Raw genomic sequence first — 7,041 nt, 5'->3', positions numbered from 1 at the left:
GTAGGGATCTGCCATTTGGCGATCCTTACTCCCACATTACGTTAGATACTATCTATACGTACTTCTTTGGGGGAGTGAGACCTGCTGGCTTGACTGAGTTCAGGTCAGTTACTCTTCGGGTTCAGGACTACGTGATGTATAGGGTTCTGACAGCGTGTATTCTGCCGATCTCATCTCGGGATGTTCCGAAGATGAGATCTTCCCACTCATTTTTCTTGTACGCCCTGTGTCATCGATTAGATATCGATATAGCCCTGCATATGTTCCAGAACATTATCTGTGCATCTGGGACAGTCACCTCCAAGATAGTCCACATGCCCTATTGTCATATTCTGACACGCTTCTTTTCGACCATAGAGGGTATAGATGTGACCAGAGGAACAGTCATTCCTCTTACTATATATGATGAGCTAGGATCCCGCAGTTGTAGACTAGCCAGTGCCGATATCACAGCTGATGGAGTTCTAGCATGGATAGGACGACCACAGCAGGCAACTGCCCCTATTGCTCCGGCAGCTGAGGATATACCAGGCGAGGGAGAGGAGTGGGCTGATTTCTTAGCTGAGGATCTTTTCGCGGATCCCTCCCCGTCTGCCCGACCATCCACCTCAGCTGGACCTTCGACCTCTTCCTCACTCTCCGTCGAGGACAGACTTGCTCGACTCGAGGTTGAGTCCATCCAGACACGACGGATAGTTCTCTCTATTCGATCCGAGATGGCTGCCGGATTTACGTCTCTTCGTGACGAGATACGACGTCTAGGTCAGCCAGCACCTGAGCAGCCCCATGATCCTCCAGTTGATTCTCCTCGAGCAGATGATCCTGCTATTTGATATGATTCTGTTATGCATTGTACTATGGATTGTTGTTTCACCTCACCACCTATTTTTGTTTAGACTTCCTTGAAGTACTATAGACTTCTGTGCATGTTTTCACAAAATCTGAGTTTATTTATCACTTATTCAAATTCTAGGAAAACATTTTTGTCAAAATCCCTATTTTTTTAGACTTTCAAAAATTGGACTTAGCCTAGGATTATCCCCTAGAAATCATGTTCCCCTAGAACTCAGCCAGAGCATCTCACAAACACCTAGGTTTACCTTGATTGTGTTTGAAAAATATAGAACGGCGTGAGATGCATAGGGTACAGCCTGGACTCAAGAATGCTTATATCTGTGCATCGATATGAGTCTGGGCGTTAAATATGCAATAAACATTAATCAAGTTAAGTTCTCCAGCTCTAGTCAAGTCTAACTGGACCAAATAACTTAACTTGACTAACCATGTGAAAGCTATTGTCCTGTGGACATTAAGCAAGTAACTCAAGGTTAGACAGTTGGAAAAGGATACTCAATCTGTTAATTAAAAATGCCTATACTTTAGGGCTCTGATACCTGATCAACAACAATTACATTGCTATTCAACTTGACTCATGCTTGGACTTAAGGCCAACTGAATAGATAACCTAAATCAAATATTTTAGCTACTCTCTCTCTTCAACTTAAAAATTTACAAATTTTTTAAGCTAAGGCACTTTTCACTTAAGCTAAATTTTCAAAGTTCAATGTTCACAAAAGGCTCAGCTAAGTAGTTCATAAAGCAACTTTAAAATTTTTTCAAACTTATCCAACCTTGAAACCTAACGTTATATATTATTGCTAAGATATTTTCTAGGTTACCTTTCAGATAGTTTTACAAATTTCAACTCAGTGCTTTCAAAATTTTAGGTAAAAAGTGGCTTTTCAACTTAGCCTGTTTTTTTAAGTCTAATTTATTCTTCAAAAAAGAAAAATTGAAACTGGATTATTTTTTGATAAAGGCAAAGGGGGAGAATAAGAAAATTCAAAAGTAAACTTTAACTAAGTTAAAAGTAAAAATTTAAAAGAGGAAACCCTGTATTAAGGGGGAGCTTCACAAGAGTTTAAGTGTTAGCTTAAGTTAGGCGTTGATTTGATTTTATATACTTAAGCTTGCTCACTTAAAACCTGTTTATGCAGTTGTTTTTACTTAACTTTGAATTTAGGTTGCCATAATAAAAAAGGGGGAGATTGTTGGTGCGGGAAGCATCCGACGATCGAACCCAAGTTTTGATAATGGCAAAGGATTCAAAGTTAAGGTATGTTGTGATCTAACATGCTGAATGAGTATTTCAGGAAAAGTCCTAACTGCGGTTAGGCAGGTGAAAAACCCTAGGGGGTGGTAACCCTAGGTCCTAGGGGGTGGCAACCCTAGGTGGAGAAAAGTCCTAGCTGCGGTTAGGCAAAGGGAAAAACCCTAGGGGGTGGTAACCCTAGGTCATAGGGGGTGGTAACCCTATGCGGAAAGTCTTGGCAGGTCGGTGGCTTCAGGCAAAAGTCCTAGGGGGTGGTAACCCTAGGTGGAAAGTCACGGTGTCGCGAACCGGTGAAAGTCTGGACTAGCCGGGAAGCGGATGTCCAGTAGAAAGTCCGAGCGTCGAATCGAGCAAAGTCCGGTCGATCCGGAGGATCGCACTGGCACAGGTAAATCTCCGAGTGGAGTAGGTGAGGACGCGTTCCCCGTAGAGGGAACAGTAGGCGTCGAGTCGACCTAGGGTTTCCGGTTGGAAACCCGAAGTCAGGCTCGGATAGTCCGGAGACTATCATTATCACTTCTATTATGTTTCTGTGCTAACTTTGTTTTGCAGGGTATGTGTTTGGGACTAACACATTTTGCAGGAACAAAGGAGCAAGTTACAACTCAGATGAATAGTGTCCGAGGCGCCTCCATGGAGCTTGGAGGCACCTCGGGTGCAAACCAGGAAAAGCCAGCGCAGAAGGTTGGAGGCGCCTTAGATGAAGATTCAAGGCGCCTTGGGTCGAAGGTTGAAGGCGCCTTGGGTAGGCTGAAGGCGCCTTGAACTGGATGAAGTTCGACCAAGTCTGTGCTGATCTCCGCGGGTGACTCGGCCTGTTTAAGGCGCCTTGAAGGGCTTCAAGGCGCCTTGAACACCCTTTATAAGGGATCTCGAGCAGCAGCACCAGAACAACAAGTTCCAAGCCTTCTTTACTCAACGTGCTGCTCCGAAAGACTCCCGGAAGTGCTGCTACACGTCGACGACGACCCAAAGCTCCAAGATTCCTCTTTTTCATCGTCGGTATAGATTTCTTTTATCGCATCTCTTGTAATACTTAGTCTGTAATAATCGAGCTTATAGTTGTTGCCCACCGGAAGCGATCAAGGATCGCGGGCCTTCGAGTAGGAGTTGCCTTAGGCTCTGAACGAAGTAAATTCTTCTGTGTTTGTGTGTTTGCTTTTTATTCCGCTGCGTCTTAATTAATCGAGTGTTTTACAAATCGAACGATTTAGCCACGAGTGCTATTCACCCCCCCCCTCTAGCACGTCTCGATCCAACACATCTTATATGAAACTGATTCACGACTTGAACCTATACAGGGCAATCTATAAACCAGTAACTCATCTTATTTATCCAGAATGCTAGAACTATGTTACAACTTGGAAAACTCAACTAAACTGAATTCTTATGCCTAACCTCTGAACTCACAACAAAAAGGAAATGAATTGCTGTGCTAAACAAAACTTCACAGTATAATTCGAAAACAGGAATAAGCAAGGTTCAGAATCTAATCCAATCGAAAAAAAACCCTTTCCCTCTTCCTTAACAACTCACGGCAGTAAGCCCTCAACCCCAATCTTCACAGAAAATTCAAAACAAAAGGAACAAGGACCCGAAACTATCCTACTGCAGGTGAGTAGCGTCTTACCTTGGGGTTCTTGGACTTACAACCGAAGAAGAAGGCTTCCAATGCTTCTAGGGCTTGCGGAGGATCTCGCAAACTCGCCCTCTTCCTCGTGCCTACGGATTCTCCTCGACGAGAGGAGCTCGGACTTGTGGAGAACCCACGGAGAGGTCCCCTTTGTCTGGCCGTCGGAGAAGCCCTAAAGCTCCGCTGCGTTTTTCGCCCGAGAGAAAACGCTGTCGCCGAGAGAGGAGAAAGGAAAAGTTAGGTTTTGATTTTCGAAAATCACTTAAGCCCTCTTTTTATAACCTAAGGTAATTTCCGTTATCAACTATTGCTTAAGAATATTTCGTGCCTTACTCTTTCACGAAATATCTGCGGGCTAGTTGGTTGGCTGCGTTCTGCTTAAGACTCGGCTCGTGGGTTCAAATCTCGGCTGCAACCCTTTTCTTCCTATTTATTTTCTGTACCTACTATTGCATAAATATAATTTGTCCCTTATGTGATTAGTAATGACCGCTTGCCCACTTGGTTAGTCGAGTTTTGACCGAGTCAGAGGTTGCTGGTTCGAACCTCGGCTTGGATATTATTTTTGTTAAAACTTCTTTCGTTTAGTAAAAATACCAAACGACCTCCAAAAATTACATAAAAATACTCTAAAAATTTCTAAAAATCTCTAGAATATTTCTATAGTATTTCTAAATATTTTTAATCACTATTAGAACTCCAAATGAGGAAATTCGGGTCGTTACAACTCCCCACACCTTATAAAAAGTTCGTCCTCGAACTTAGAATAATTCTATAGCATGTTCTCTACCTTGTACATGCATTAGTTAGCGTCCATAATCTAATGTACTAAGGAAAATCACATCAAAGATATCTTAGGACCTCCTAACCTACTTACAATGAACATAAGCATAAGCAGTGACATAAGCATGACAACATAAATGTAAGCATGGTAGATGAACTAAACATAATGATAGACTCGATCACAAGCATGTCTATATGCATAGGCAAGAACATAACATGAACATAACGTAGACCTAAACATAAACGTAAATATACATATAACATGACTTGAACATACTTGCATGCATACTTATAAACATACTATTTTGGTGGCCTAGTTGCACTTAGTAGTACCGTAACATAAGTTGTTGATCAGACAACTACTCTAGCGCTAGGTTGGTAGGGGTCCGAACTTAGGACCGGAGTTCCCCTTTATTCTGGCGCGCTCACCGGGCTTAGATCCCCGTATCATACCACCATCCCAGAACATATCTTGTTTGATTCTGGCGTGCTCACTGGGCTTAGGTCCCCAGATCATACCACCATCCCAGAACATATCTTGTTTGATTCTGGTGCACTCACCGGGCTTAGGTCCCCGGATCATACCACCATCCCAGAACACATCTTGTTTGATTCTGGCGCGCTCACCGGGCTTAGGTCCCCGGATCATACCACCATCCCAGAACACATCTTGTTATGTAAAAGAAACTAAGCAGAATTCTTAACTTTATAAGCACTTCTAAACATCTCCCAATATAATCTAATACTTCTAAGGATTTCTCTTTACTGTAAAGAATAAAGAAAAATATACTAAAAATTAAATACTTTCTTACTTGAAGACGGCAAAGATGGTGCTGATGTGTGATGTTGGAGAATGGGAACTGCTCTGATACCAACTGTAATGACCATCCTTCTTATCTATACTATTACACTCTAAGGATAGCCGTTACTTGACTACTAACTCTACTTAACCGCTATGATCGAAACCACGAAGAGTCTCTACCGAAAAATTTCAGCAGAGTCTCCCCTGTACCGGTGACCATAAACTGAGATACAAACATAGTATACATCAGCCACAGGCGGCTGGAACATATATCAATCACTCACGCAGTTAAATAAGTGACAATACCAAAAATGCATACTTACTAAACAGAACTCATCTCCATGCAATCTAAACAAAAGAATCTCAAATGACATGAACATAAAATACAACTTCAAATGTTTATTAATTACTAAAATGCAGAAACTTAATAATATCCCAAGTCTCTTCCATAGTCCTGGCATCACACACCATCCACACCTCCTAGTCGTCTTCCTGTATCTGCAGTAAGAGGAAATGCAATCTATAAGCAAAATGCTTAGTAAGCGCTATCTAACTCACAAAATCTCGATATGCATGTGAATATACTGAAAACTAAAACTAAATGCTCAAAAGGAAAACTACTCATGCTCATCTACTAGTAAATAAACAAACATACTGAAGTACTAAACATGTAAAGCTACTCATGCTCTTCTAATAGCAAAGAACAGTAAGCTAATCTAAATAACATGCTAGCATAAAAGGAAACTAAACTTGCTGATTTTAAAACAAAGTGAAACTTAATTCATTTGTTCTAAACTTATTCTTTTACACTTTTATACTTATGTGAAACTTATTTTGTTTGTTCAAAAACTTATACTTATAATACTTCAAAATAATAATCAATTTTCTTCTTGGGCCCGACAACTGTACTTGCTATGCGCGCGCCCCTAACTAGACCCGAGATAGTGTTGGATCAAGACTGCGCTAGAGGGGGGGGTGAATAACCTCGTGGCTATTTCGTTTTTCGAGTTCGTAAATCGTACGAGAAACTATCAGAGTAATAAGTTGCGGAATAAAACAATCAACCACAGAGACACAGGGAATTACTTCGTTCAGAGCCTAAGGCGACTCCTACTCGAAGGCCCGCGATCCTTGATCGCTTCCGGTGGGCAACAACTATAATCTCGATAAGAATTACAAGCTTCTTACAAAGAAAGTATTATAATAAAGTTATACCGACAACTTAAAGAAGAGGAAAGCGGAGCTCCGGGTTGTCGGAATGTTGTAGCAGTACTTCGGAATGATTTTGTTAGCAACACGTTGAAGAAAGAAAGCCTCAAACTTGATACCTTGAAGTGCTGGTTGAAACCCCCTTATAAAGGGTGTTCAAGGCGCCTTGAAGGCTGTTTAAGGCGCCTCCATGCTGCCTGGTCTTTCGCGTGGATCAAAACTGACCTGGTCGAATTTCATCCATTCAAGGCGCCTTATAGCCCTCTTAAGGTGCCTTCCAAGGCGCCTTCTGCCTGCTTCAAGGCGCCTCCAGTGGTGCTTCGAATCCAGCTCAGCTTTTGCACCCGAGGCGCCTCCAAGCTCCATGGAGGCGCCTCGAACACTGTTCATCCGAGGCTTTAGGTTACTCCTTTGCACCTGCAAGATACGTTAGTCCCAAACACTATCCTACAACACAAAGTTAGCACAATAAACATGATAAATGAAGTATAGACAGTCTCC

The sequence above is a fragment of the Zingiber officinale genome, chromosome 6A (genome assembly GCF_018446385.1).
Source record: "Zingiber officinale cultivar Zhangliang chromosome 6A, Zo_v1.1, whole genome shotgun sequence".
Taxonomy (NCBI): Eukaryota; Viridiplantae; Streptophyta; class Magnoliopsida; order Zingiberales; family Zingiberaceae; genus Zingiber; species Zingiber officinale.
Note: the sequence above shows the minus strand (reverse complement) of the source record.